This window comes from Notamacropus eugenii, chromosome 4 (genome assembly GCF_028372415.1).
Source record: "Notamacropus eugenii isolate mMacEug1 chromosome 4, mMacEug1.pri_v2, whole genome shotgun sequence".
Classification (NCBI taxonomy): Eukaryota; Metazoa; Chordata; class Mammalia; order Diprotodontia; family Macropodidae; genus Notamacropus; species Notamacropus eugenii.
In genome coordinates this window covers 90,944,330-90,958,304 of record NC_092875.1, presented here as the reverse complement: position 1 = coordinate 90,958,304, position 13,975 = coordinate 90,944,330, and the positions used below count along the sequence as shown (strand labels likewise).

At 41.3% G+C, this 13,975-nt stretch overlaps 1 long non-coding RNA gene across 1 annotated transcript in view; it reads left to right on the top strand.

Moving 5' to 3' along the window:
• The window catches only part of LOC140500385 (uncharacterized), a 46,401-nt gene that overhangs the window by 26,558 nt on the left and 5,868 nt on the right, over positions 1 to 13,975 (top strand). Inside the window, exon 3 of the long non-coding RNA XR_011965715.1 lies at positions 13,477 to 13,656. This is a non-coding gene — a long non-coding RNA (uncharacterized lncRNA). The remainder of the gene's footprint in view (positions 1 to 13,476; positions 13,657 to 13,975) is intronic.

Here is a 13,975-nt window from a genome sequence, read left to right as displayed (position 1 = left end):
GCTGGCTATTATTGTCATTATAGCTATTATTAAAGCTCTTTGCAAACCTTAAAATGCTACATAAATATTAGCTATTATTCTTGTCAAATTATTGTGGATCACAGATTTTGTACATGTGACATCCCCAAACTATACTATTCCATGATGTCAATTACCATGTCTTATCTAACTTTATATTTCTCCAGAGCCCACAGTTGTAAGTGCTTACTAAATTAGTGTTATTGGTTTCTCCAGGTTCTTGGTTAAATACATCAATCAGTCAAGCAATTAACAAGCGTTTATTACTATGAGGTAGGCACTGTGCTAAGGTCTGGTCATACAAAGAAAGGCCAAAATAGCCTGTGCGGTTACATATAGAGTAGATTCAAGATATCCTTAGAGGAGAAGGCACTCACAGATAAAAGGATATGGAAAGACCTACAGAAGAAAGTATTTGAACTGAGTCTCGACAGAGGTCAGAGAAAGTGAGAGGTGGAGGTAGGAAGGCATGGGGAACAGTGAGGACAAAGGTGTGGAAATGGGGAAGAGTAAACAGGCCAGTGTGTTGAGATGATAGGGTGCTTGCATAAGAAGACTGCACAGGTAGGAGGCAGCCAGGTTGTAAAGACTTTGAAATGCCAAACTGGATTTTATATTTGATTTGGGAGGTAACAGAGGGCCGTGGCAATTTATTGAGTAATGGGGTAAAATGGTCAGATTTCTGTTTTAAGAAAATGACTGGCCGCTGAGGAGAGGATATTACTAGTGCTAGGGTTTGTTCTGTTGGCAGTATGAGGGATCAGACTTTGGTCACTGTTAAGACTCAGTATATGTCTTTGAAAGACTTACTGATCAACACGGTGACCAACCACAATTCCAAAGGACTCATGATGAAACATGCTATCTACCTCCAGATAGAGAGCTGATGGACTGAGAGAACTGAAGCATATTTTTTTTCTTCTTTTTTAGTTGGAGGGTGGGGAGAGGAAGGTTAGGGGGATGAAGAAGGGGGAGCATGGCTAATGTGGGAATTGGTTTTGCATGACTATCCATGTTTGTAATGGATTTTGCTTTTCTTGCCTTCTCAGTGGGTGGGGGAGGGAAAAGTGGGAAGGAGAAAATTCCAAATCAAAAATAAAAGAAAATTTCATTTATAAAAAAAGAACTTATGATCAGGGTGAGAGCTTGGTCCCTCTGAGATGACAAGCCTTGGGACAACAGATGACATAAGGGGCATCCCCCTTTCCTGAACTCTCTTTATATTTCTGTAATGAGCCTGGGATCATTGTACTCTCAAATAGTCCTGCTTCTAGACAAGCATATCTTGTCCTGTTTGAGATGTGGGTGCAAAGAATGTGAAGGTGCCCATGGCTAGAACTGTCTTAGCTCCAGTTCTATGGAGACTTAGCCTCATGCATACAAATAGCATTCTCTCTTCTATCCTCTCCTTCCTCTTCCTTTTCCTCCTGTTTCTCTCTGGGCTTCTATGTCCATGGATCTCTCCCCTCTTTCCCTCTCACTTCAAAGCCTCCCAAATCTGATATTCCTTGTCAAAGTCCAGCATGCCACCTACCGGCCATAGCACCACACTCCTCTCACCTTTCTCACTGTCTTTCTCCCTACCTCTGAATACTGTTCCCCAGGTTCTAGTGACCTATTTACATATTTTCCTTCCCATTTCTCTCTTTATTTCCAACATTTTTTCTGCATTTCTTCCTTCTTTAAGTCTTTCAATATCTTTATCTTATTTTTCTGTGACTATTTTGTCTGTTTCTCTGTCTTCTCTCTGTTTTTCTCTCCATCTTTATCTCTGTCATTCTCTGTCTCTGTTAATCTCTCTGTGTGTACTTCTATCTCCTTGTCTCTTTGTCTCTGTCTCTTTCTTTCTCTCTCTCTACCTCTGTCTCTGTCTCTCTATGTCTCTCTTTGTCTGTCTATATCTGCCTGCCTGTCTATCTCTCTCTGTATCTCTTTTCATTCCTTCCTCCTTCTATCTTCTATTTACACCTCTCAGTATCTCTGGTTCTGTGTGTATCTTCATTTCCCTCATTCTCTCAATATCTTTCTGTCTCTATTGTATTTCTCTCTCCTTGGCCCCAGACGACCCACAAGAGACACTTTTCCTTGGTCCTTCAGTACCTTTAGCCATCTCAGTTTCTCTGTGTTCCTGTCTCTCTTCCAGTCTTCTCTCTCTCTCTCTCTCTCTCTCTCTCTCTCTCTCTCTCTCTCTCTCTCTCTCTCTCTCTCTCTCTCTCTCTCTTTCTCTCTCTCTCTCTCTGTCTTGGCCCTACCTTCCTTTTCTCACAATCTTTCAATCTGCTCCTGTTTGCCCTCTCTCCCTATTATTTTTCTCCATTCTCATCCCACTTTTTTTGTCTTTGGGAAGCAGTCTATTGACTTTGTCCTCAAAGACCTGTGAAGGCACAGACAGTCTGAGAATGGAGAAGGTAAATAACAACACCTCGCCCCCACCCACCTTCCTTTCTCCTTTCCCTTGATTACACAGAACTTGGGTATAAGCCCCTTGAGTGTAGAGACTGTTTCAGTTTTCTCTTGGTATTCTCAGAACATATCACAGTACCCTGTACCCAAAAGGTACATAGTAAATATTTCTTGAATTTCAATAGAACAGTAGGGACATGAAAAATCAAGGCCAAGAGGATGCTAGTTCAGGTCAGCTCTTCTTGGGAGAGCTGATTGTTAAATTTTCAGTATGAGTACCTACACCTCTGAAATCAGCAAATGCTACAAATCAGGTCTTGATTTATTGTTTTATTGATTTCTATTCTTAAGAAAGTGATGGACTGTATGCTAATAAAGACGATTAAATTTTAAATTGTGTCACATGCATATTTTCCCCCAGAGAGTCAGCGGTTAAACATTTACCAGCATACCACTGCCAGAGCTGTCCAAGGGTTGTGATTATAGGACTCTGGAGTTCAAGGAAGAGACCCCCTCCATCTAGAGAACCTAATTTAGCTCAGGACATGCTATTCGGGGAAGGACCTTTACATCTTCAAGATAGTGAGGGAACTGGAAACCATGTCACTCTGATAACATGATATGGAATTTGTAGGCACTAATCTCCTATTTTTCTTTTTGGTTCTGAATCACACGAACTGTTTCCTGATCAAACCATCCCACCTCCCTCCCCATCTCAGCTTCTGAATTTGAGCAGCTGAGTTTTCTAGTTCAAGTGCAGGACTTTGGATTTATCCCTATTAAATTTCTTCTTGTCAGTTTCAGTCCATCATTTTTTCTAACCTGCTGAGATCCCTTTGGATCTTGATGATTAGGTATCCCTCTCAGCTTCCCATCATCTGTAAATTTGATAGATATGTCCTTCATTCACTCATATAAAGGATTTAAAGTCTTGAAAAAGACTCTAGAGAAGATCTCATCCAACCCTCTCATTTTGCAGTTGAAGAAAACGCAGCCCAGAGGGAACATCAGATCATAGATTGTGGAGAGTCATGTTATCTACCCTGCCCCCCCCACTTTAGAGATAAAGAAACTAAGGCCCACTAAAGTTAAGTGCCCTACCCCTTGGTGCTTTAGTGTCTATTCTTCTGGAAGAGGACCAATGACATCACAAGGGTGCTATATTACCTTGTGCATGGATTGGTCCCCTGGTCCCCAGCGAGTACCATGGCTGAGTCAAGATTTGAATCCTGGTCTTATGACTCCAAACCCACTAGGTCCTGCTGCAAATCATTGCTAAAAATGTCCAATAACACAAGACTAAGTGTACACTCCTTCTATTACTCCAATAGAAACTTCTCTCTATGTTGACATAGTTAATCCACACTCTTTGAAACCAGTCACTCAAACAATAATGTGATGATCGAGAAGGGACCAGGAGCTTTAAGGAAGACCAGCAATGGTGAAACATAAGATAGGAAAGCCTCCAGGATATTGAGTCTGTCCTTTTTCCTTCCTGCATGGAGTTATTTTCCTCAACAATAAAAATGATGATAATGATCTTGGATAAAATATAAACTCCTATGCTGGACTTTTAAAACCTTTCTCAACCTGGCCCAACCTACCATTCCAGCCTCATTAGACACAATGCCAATTTCTGTGATCTATATTCCAGCCAAACTAGACTTCTTTATCTTCTTCACATTCAGTACATCTCCATTTTTTTGTTTGTTGTCATTCAGTTGTATCAGTCATGTCAGACTCTTTGTGATCATATTTGGAGTTTTCTTGGCAAAGGTACTAGAATGGTTGCCATTTCCTTCTCTAGCTCATTTTACAGATGAGGAAACTGAGGCAAACAAGGTTAAGTGACTTGCCCAGGGCCACACAGCTAGTAAGTATCTGAGGCTAGATTTGAACTCATGAAGATGAATCTTCCTAATTCCAAGTCCAGTGTTCTATCTGGGCCACCTAGCTGCCCATCCTTTCACTAATTGTCCCCAAATACCTGGAATGCATTCTCTCCTCATATCTACCTAACAGAATCCTTTGCTTCTTTCAAGTACCACCTTCTACAGGAAGTCTTTTCCCGATTTCTTCTCAAATGCTAATGATCTCTCTCCCTAACCTACAGTTATCCCTTCTACATTGCAACTTTCCCAATCATGGTTTCAATATGTCATGAATTGGCATAAGAAATTAAATGGGAATTTAGGGAGAGTTTTGCAGAAGCTGTAGATGACACATGAAGAGCCTATAACCAAATACTTAACCCAAATTTTACAATAAAGTACTGTAAACACTCTATAAAAGAAAAAATTAAAAAATATACATAGATTTTCCAGATCATGGGACTCAGACACTTACTAGATGTATGTCCCTGCGTAAGGCATTAAACCACCATCTGCCTCAATTTCCCCATTTTACAAATGAGAATAATAAACCTCCTATGATTATTGTAAGGATCAAATAAGACAATATTTATAAAGTGCTTTTATTAGAGGTCTCCCTCCATGATGCCATCAACTCATTAATGATTGTGTCTTGGGTCCTGCTATTCAACCATTTCCAAATCCATACAATTTTATTATCTTCCAGTCCACATTTTTCCATCTTATCCACAAAACAGAATGAAAAATTCTGTCAAATACTTTACCAAAATCTAGGTATCTATATTAGAGCTACAGAATTCTGCCAACCTACCAACCTATTGTGGTCATCCAGTCACAAAAAGGAAATACAGTTAGCCTGGTATGACCTGTTCTGGATAAAATTAAACTTTGTGGTCCTAGTTTCCCTTTTTAAAAAAATACTTAAAAATCATCATTCTAACGAAAGGTTCTGAAAGTTTTCTAGGACTCAAAGTCAAGCCAAATGGTCTATGCTTTGCAGACTTTTCATTCTTTCCTCATTTTGCACATCAGGACTTTGTCTATCCTCAGTCCTGCAGCATCTGTTTTAAAAGATCCCCAAGAGTACCTGAACCACCACATTTGCTAATTCTTTCCTTCCCCTGGGATGTCTTGCATTACCTTAAACTTTTTGAAAACAGGTAGGTTCTCCCTTGTTAGCACCTCACTTAGCCTGGACTTCAATTCCCAGTTAGCTCTTTTATTTTGATCTTTCCCAGTGCAAGGATTGTTCTCCTTGGCAAAGAAGACAGTCACCTTTGGGATTCCCTTATAATGGAAATAGATTCCACCTACTTACCTGTGTGACACTGGGCAAGTCATTTCACTGCTGTGAACTGAGCTTCCTCATCTATAAAGTAAAGGGTCAGGCTAGATTATCTCTAAGCATCCATTCCCATTCTAAATTCTATGATCTTGGGGGGGGGGTTCCCCCAGTTCTACACTCTATAACCACATTATCTTTTCTAAATGCCTCTGGCATTATGTTTCTTTCCCACGGCTACTAGCCCCTGAGGACCTAGCCTAAGTGTTCTTTCTCTCCTGTTTAGTCATTACAAACACAGAGTGGGTTTATCTGAAGTACTTGACTAAAGGAAATAAGATAAAAACACTCAGCCAGATATATTCTAGAGTCATCAATTGACACTCTTTTCTAAGAAGTCTCTAGTTTGGACACAGAGGTTGGTACCACTCCCTGCTCCATGCATCCTTGCACTATCCAACTGTGTTGTGTGACTGTCTTTTGCTTGGTGACCCTCCCATGTTGCTGTGGGAAAAGACCCAGAAGATGACTGCTTCATTCAAGCCTCCAAATCAAGGATTCTTAAAATTTTGGGGAGGGCTGTCATAGATCCCTTGAATAGTTTGGTGAGTCACAAACTCCTCATAATATTTTTAATGAATAGAATAAAATACTTAAGATTGTAAAGAAAATCAATTATATTGAAATATAATTATCAATTTTTAAAAATTAGTCCACAGACTGGGCCCAAGTTAAGAATGCCAAGTTATTGCTTTTTTCTGTCTCTGTCAAAGCAGATATTGTCCTGTGACTTTTACCAACACTGAAAGTCACTGAAATCTGGCACCATCCACCTCCCCCATCTTCAACGGGATAGAATCATAGATTTAGAGCTGAATGACATCATCTAATCCAAACCCCTCTTTTACAAATAAAGAAACTGAGAAATATTACATGATTTGTTCAAGGTTAAACAAGTAGTAATTGGTCCACCAAGGTGGAAGGATCATAGTCCATATCTCCCTTTCTATGTCTCCCAGCAAAGTTGTCATTCAAAGACTTCATGAATTTCACAATGCTCCCATGTTAAATGACATACATATCCCCTAAGTAATTGCAGAATGGATCAAGCCTTTACACTGAGACAAAAACAGAAAGGCTCATAGAAGGAGAGTGACAGAAACACAGAAACAAAAAGAGAAATATAGAGGGACTGAAATAAGTGTAGAGAGAGATTAAGAGAAAGAAACACACCAAGATGGAAGAAAAAGATAGGAAGATAGAGGATAGACCAAGGGATAGAAGGGAGAGACCAAGATAGAAGAAAAAGTAGAAGAGGAGAAGATGAGAAAGAAAGAAACATGGAAGGGAGAAGGACACAAGAAAGAGAAAGAAAAGGAGATGGCAGGGAGAATAGATAGGCACGAAATAAAAGAAAAATGAGCAAAGAGAGGGAATAAAGAAAAGTAAAGAAGGGGAAGGGGGAGGAAGAAGGGAGGAAAAGAGAGAGAAAAGGAAGGGAGAGGGAGGGAAGAGGAATCATGGAATCATAGATTCCGAGCTAGAAGAGACCTTGAAGTTCCCTCTAATCTAATCTCACTTTTCAGATGAAGAAATAAAGAGAGAATTTCTTCTTCCTGCTCTATCTCTACCAAATGGTTTCTGCTTACTTCTTTTTGCTCAGAATGCCTTTGACATGCCAGGAAATTCAAGGTGGATATAGTATGAGGCTTTAGTCAAATCCCTTTCCTCTTCTGGGCCTCAGTTTCCTCAGATGTAAAAAGTGTTAGGTTAGAAGCTCATTCTGATATTAAGTGATTTTTCCCTGGGAACATGGCATATATAAGAGCCCTCCATGTTACTGGAGAACAAACAAAGGCAGCTGAGGCTGCAGCCAAAAGAAGGAAGGTTATACTCAAAGAAATATTTATGGCCTGAGAATCTGAGGAAGCTACAAAATACCCACTTTACCCTTGCTTTTGAGAGGTTTCAGTGAAACTTTGAGATAGGAGCACTAACAAAATGATCTTTGTGGAGTCATGCCTGAGAATAGGATGGGAAAGAGAAAAGGGTCTCTGTACCTGGGCTGGACTAATTCAAATCTGATTCAGAAATGTCATACTGCACCGGCTTCTTTCTTTCCTGCACCATCACCCTGAGAGCATCCCCCACTTTAATCCCATCCCCCAGTGCCTTCCTCTCTTCCCATTTTCTGTGCCTTTCTCCTTTCTCTCTTCCACTACCACCTCCAAGCCATCTTCTTTCAGCATTCCATATGCTGGGCGCTAGCTCCCACTACCCATCTGACGTGGATGATTTTCTTCCTCCCAACTTCTTTCTTAGGCTTCAGTTGTTCTGCCAGCCCCAAGCAAGCCTCTCTGCCAATGAGGAGGGGTGGTAAGCTTCCTCTGCCCTCAGAGCCAAAAGTCCAGGGACCAACCTACCTTTACAGAATCACAAAAACACAGAATTTAAGAGCTGGGAGAGACCAAAGAAGCTAATTCAAACAAAATATGAGCAAGAATCTCTTCTATCACACACCCAATAAACAGTGATCTAGACTTTGCTTGAAGATTTCCAGGGATGGAGAACTCACTACCTCCTAATGCAGCTCATGCCACTTTTGGGCAGCTCTAGTTAGTAGGAAATTTTTCCTTTTATCAAACCTAAATCTGAAACATGGCAATTTCGATTCAATTCTCATGGTTCTGTTCCCTGGGACCAAACAAGACAAGTCTAGCCCTCCAAATATTTGAACACAGCTTTCAAGTGGTAGCCCCACATTTCTCCCAATCTTCCTTACGTTGAACATTTATAGTTCCTTCAAATAACACACACACACCCCTTTTCTAAAATGTGGTCCCATAACTGAACATAGTCCACCAGATGTGGCCTGACCAGGGCAGAGTAGAATGAAACTGGACGCTAGACCTCCTTCAATGCAGCCTCTGGAATATGATTAGCTTTTCTTGGCTTCTTTGTTATGCTATTGACTTATATGGACCTTGCAGTCCACTAAAACCCCCAAACCTTTTTCACTTTTTTCTCCTCTGTAAAAAGAAGAAGGCTGGACTAGTTGCTCTTAATCCTTGGCATCTGAGTCCTTTCAACTCTCTGTGACTCTGTTTCCTGCTCTATAAAATAAGGATGATCCTACCTGAAGCCCCTATTTCACAGTTATTGTGGAAAAAGTGCTTTATCAGCCTCAAAGTACTATAGGAATGGGAGTTACTATTATTTATTTATTTATTCATGACATAGTCTAAAATTCCAGAGCTACCTTGTTCAAGAAGGGTGGGGAAGGCAGTGCCCTGGGCACTGGGAAGATTGATATAGGGGAGCCAGGTCTTCTGAGGAACCCCGACCCAATCTAGGAGAGATTTACTGCCCACCAGAGCCATTTCCATAGACATGAGCTGGCTCTTGGGAGCTGTTAATCTCCTGGATTTCCCAGCCGAGAGGCAGAAGAAGAGAAAGACAGACTTGAAATTTATAGCCAAACCACCTTGCAGGGAAATCTTGTTCCCTGAGCTGCACTGGTTTTGCATTTTTTCTTTAAAATACATATATACACACAACTTGTCTCAAAAAAAGAAGGAAGAAAGTTCATCCCTTTAAGAAAGAAATAGCATCAAGGCAGAGAAAGTTAAGGAAGGAAACACCAAAGAGCCCTAGATTTGGAATCAGAGGCTGAATTCAAATCCTTATTCTGCCACTTTTCACCTCTGTGATTAGACAAATCCTTTCCCCCCTCCTCCATGCCTCAGTTTCCCCACATCAAAATGAAGAGGTCATACTAAATGGTCAATGTCAACCAGTTTGGACATTCTGTGTTTGAGAGCTCCTTCCTGCCCTGGCATTTTACATTCTAAGGCCCCTTTCCAGTTCAACATTCTCTGTTCAGTAGGATTCCTCACAGCTCTAGTAATCATCATTTCACCATCCTAGATTTATGCAGTGGCAGAACTAGAGGGGACCTTAGAGAGATCACCTAGCCCAACATCATTTGGCAGATGAAAAAAAAAAAACAACTCAAAAACCTAATGGCCAGAGACAAGAATGCATTTGTTGAAGATACCCAAGTAAGTCAGCGGCACATCCCGGACCAGGACTCAGAACTCCTGGCTCCCAGGATGACTCCTCTTGGCTCCTAGCCTAGTCAGCTCACAGGGGAAGAGAAGGGAAAGGGGAAGGGAAAGAGAGGAGGGAGCCAGCATGATGGGAGGAACCAGGATGGAGAAGGGGAAATGACAGGAGAGAACAGAAATCTGCTGAACTGTTGTTGATGGTAACAACCCCTTTAAATCACTGTCTGATCAAGGCAGAAGCTCCCAAGAACATTTCTTTCTCTTTCCTTGTTTCTAATTAAAAAGAATTAGTCAGAGGAGTGACACGTTTATAGGGAGTGTTGAGTCCAGTCGAGCATCGGCGTAACTGCTGCTCTTTATTAATAAAGGGAAGGAAGAAAGAGAGCAGCGTGGGGGGGAGGGAGGAGGAGAGGAATGCCTGTGCTAAGGCCAGAGGCCTGAGCAGGATCTCATTCTGAGAAAGAATAATTAATTACACAGGGGTCTGAGTTATTTCTTAAATTAACTAATTATTCATTAGAGTTTTCTCTCTCCCTTTCCTCCCCTTCCACCTTCTTTCCCCACCTTTATTTTCCCTTCCATTTTATTCTGGCTCAGATAATAAAGACATCCATTAGTAACTAGCACATCCTGGTTTCAGGGAGGGCTGGGAGGACTGAGTTCTAAATGGGAAAATAAGAGGCTCAGAGAGGAAGAAAGGAAAAGGATTGATGATGGGTGGACACACAGCAAGATGGTGACAGAATCTAGGTCTTGTGACTTCTGGCTCAGTGTTGTGCGTTTTATCAACCTTCTAGCATCCTGCCATTTTGCATCTGGGAAAACTGAGACCCAAAGAGAGGAATTCACTTGCCCAAGGTCATACATAGAGTGAGTCATTGTCAGAACTGAGGTTTAAACCCACAAGTAGGTGTAGAGTAGTGGAAAGAACACTGCATTTAATGTCAGAAGACTAGTGCTTCCTTACTATCTGTATGACATTGTACAAATCACTTCCTTCTCTCTGGGCTTGTATGTTCTTCATTTGTAAAATAAGGAAGTTGCAACAGATGCTCTTGAAGGTCCCTTCCAGCTCCAAAACCCATGATCCTATGACTGTCATAATTAATAACTATCATTAATTATATATAATTAATAGCAAATATAATAACAATAATTGCTAACCCTTATATAATACTTACTATGTGCCAGGCACTGCGCTAAACACTTTACAGTTATTATCTCACTTGATCTCACCACCACCTTGGAAGGTAGGTGCTATTATCATCCCCATTTTACAGATGAGGAAATGGAGGCAAACAGGGCTTAAGGGACTTGCCCAGGGTCACACAGCTAGTAAGTGCTCAAAGCTGGATTTGAACTCTAGGTCCAGCACCTTATCCACTAAGTAGGGTGCTAAATATTTACCTAGATAAATAAGAAAGAGTATTCTTGCATAGACCCAGGGCTGTAGTTTTCCACAAATTGGTTGTTGTGTTTTCCTCTCCTGGAACGCTTTCCCATGAGCTGCTGATGTCACCAGGCAGGTTGTATTCACTCTGCTGCCATCTTCTGGTTCTCAGTTGAATTTGAGTTGGTATTAATTCTCCATAGCCAAGTGGGCACGGCTAAGTAGTAGACTACTCATAGCCCAAGGTTGTTTTGGGAGGGTGGGGGAGGCGGGGAGTGGGGAAGATGGAATCCTTTAGGTCAAATATTTTTTTAAAGAAAATTTGTTTTTGCCTCAGAAACTAGTAGAACGAGGGTCAGAAAATTCCTTTCAGATCCCATCATGCCCCTAGAAGTTAATATTGGCCAGACAGATGACTCTGAAACTACTTTGCTTTAGAAGACTAGAAAGAAAGGGTGGAGGTATCAATCTCTGTCATTCATTCCTTTTGTTGTATTTAGTCATTTTTCAGACCTTTTAGACTCTTTGGGGCTTTCTTGGCAAAAATACTGGAGTGGTCTGTCATTTCCTTCTCTAGTCTTTTTTTACAGATGAGGAAACTGAGGCAAACAGGATTAAGTGACTTGGCCAGGGTTACACAGCTAGTCAGTATCTGGAAATGGATTTGATCTCATGAGGAGTCTCCCTGGTTGCATTCGCTGCCCGTCATTCCTATAGTGCCACTCAAATTACTGTTCTCTTTACAAATGACAGCAGTGAAATAACAAAAAGGGATCACCTCATCTGGTCTGGAATAAAGGTGAATTAAGAGAAATACTAGGGGGAATCCTGACAGCTAGATCCTTTTCTACTCATTACAGAACCTAGTTCTGGCTTTCTGTCTAGAGTTTTTTTCCCTGTGCTTCTAGAACGCATTTTATCTAATTCAAACCTGCCATTTTACAGAGACGGAAACTGAGGAATGGAGAAAAGAAGGGACTTAGGCAACATCACAGAGAAATTCAATATCAGGGCCAGAATTGAGTACAAGCCTTCTTGCTCTCATTTTATGTTGGTCCCTCTACTAACAACAGAGAATCAAGTCAGGAGATAGGAATGAAGTAAATGAAGTGGAGGGGACAGGGTCAGGGATAAGTGTGATTTGTGTGGGGCATGGGGATGGAGGGGATAAAGGATGTGGCAGTTGGACTAGTGGAAGTAGAATGGAGCTGAAGGGAATGGGGTATGTGGCAATAGGCATGGTGGGGGTGAGAATGGGAATGGAGAGAACAGGAGTCAGGGTAAAGACTGATAAATGGAGGAATGGGGATGTTAACCACCATGATGCTGGTGTTACTAAAAATGAGTGCCCATGGGCCTGGCTAAAGACATCCTCCCATAGTGGGGATTTGTCCCTGGCTGTCTCTTTGAGCTCCTACCTCCTACCAAGAGGCTTCTTCCTACCTCTCCCTGCCCCCCCCCCCAAACCAAAAAAAAAAACAAACCTCTTACTCCGTTAACATTTCAGTACATCTGCTTCCCTACTCCTTAACCCCAGAATACTTCCAAGCCTTTTCTTTGAGATGGAGAAACCAACTGCAGCAAGGGCAACTCTCTCATGATAGTTTCATTCCTGACTCTTCCCAGCACTTTGTCCAATCCACTGTTCAAAATCAATACCTCCAAAACTACTTCTGCCTTCCAGGAGACTAATCTCCTCAGACACATTCTTTATGAACTAGGTGTTCTAATCACCACCCAGGAAGATGGCCCCAGGCCATTTCTCCCTTTTCCCTACCTGTCTGTAGTCTAGTGGATTAGCCTGGATTTCTGTCTGACATATAGGTCATGCCCAAATTTCCAGCTTGCAATGGGCACCTCCACTGTACCTCTGCCTACTTTGATAACATCCAATTCCTACTAGAACCTGAGGTGAGATTATTTTCCCCCTTAGACAGAATGAGAAACCAAGGCAAACATACAACCCAGGCCTTGTCAACCTCAGTCACATTTCTAGAGAGCTATAAGGTAGCAGTGGCAAAGCCAAAAGAGGACAGGGAATGGAATCAGGAGATCCAGGTATGCGTCCCAGATCAACCACTTGCCAGCTACATGACCTTAAATAAATCATCTCCTTTCTCTGGTCTAAGTTTCCCGTATGTAACATGGAGATTATACAATTGTATAACCCACTTCTCAGGTGGGTGTAAAGAGTATGACTTTGTTTGTGTAACCTGGTTTGCCTCAGTTTCCCCATATGTAAAGTCAGGCCATGATACTTATACTACTATTTCACAGGGTTGAAGCGAAGAAAGAAATAATTTCATAGAACCTTAAAGTGCTACAGAGCCAGAAGTCGTTATTACATGAACATTGGAGATGTATTCATTAGGTTGAATTTTGGTTTTGAAGGTACTAGGAAATGATGTTCTGTTTGTATTTTCCTGTTTGTCCCTCAATGGCTAGGGGACCAGGATAAGTCAGGAGGCAATGATCCTAGAGGCACCTGGAAAGGGAATCAGAGAATTCCCATGGCACAGGATTATTTTAAGAAGAGCCTTGGATTGAAAGTGAACCACCATGAGAAATGGTCTGTCTGGCTATCAAGAAACTTTGATTTGAGTCCAGGTCATGTCACTGCTTATGGTAAGACTTCATTTTTTAAAAAAATACAATAGAACACAGATAATGTTAACATGTGATTTCTTCTTTAAAAAATTAAATTATTTTATTTGTTTTTGATAATCACTTCCATATATCTTAAGATTTTTTCCCCTCCCTCCTTCTCATTCACTCCTCCCTCCTCACTCCCTCCCTGAGAGTGTACACAGCAATGACCACAGTGGGTGAGGAATTTTTCTGGTAGACTTAGTGCTTCATTGCGATGCAAGGACTTAAAAAGAGTCCAATGGACTCTTGAGGCATAACATCTTCCACATGTAGAGAAAGAACTATGGAATTGGAT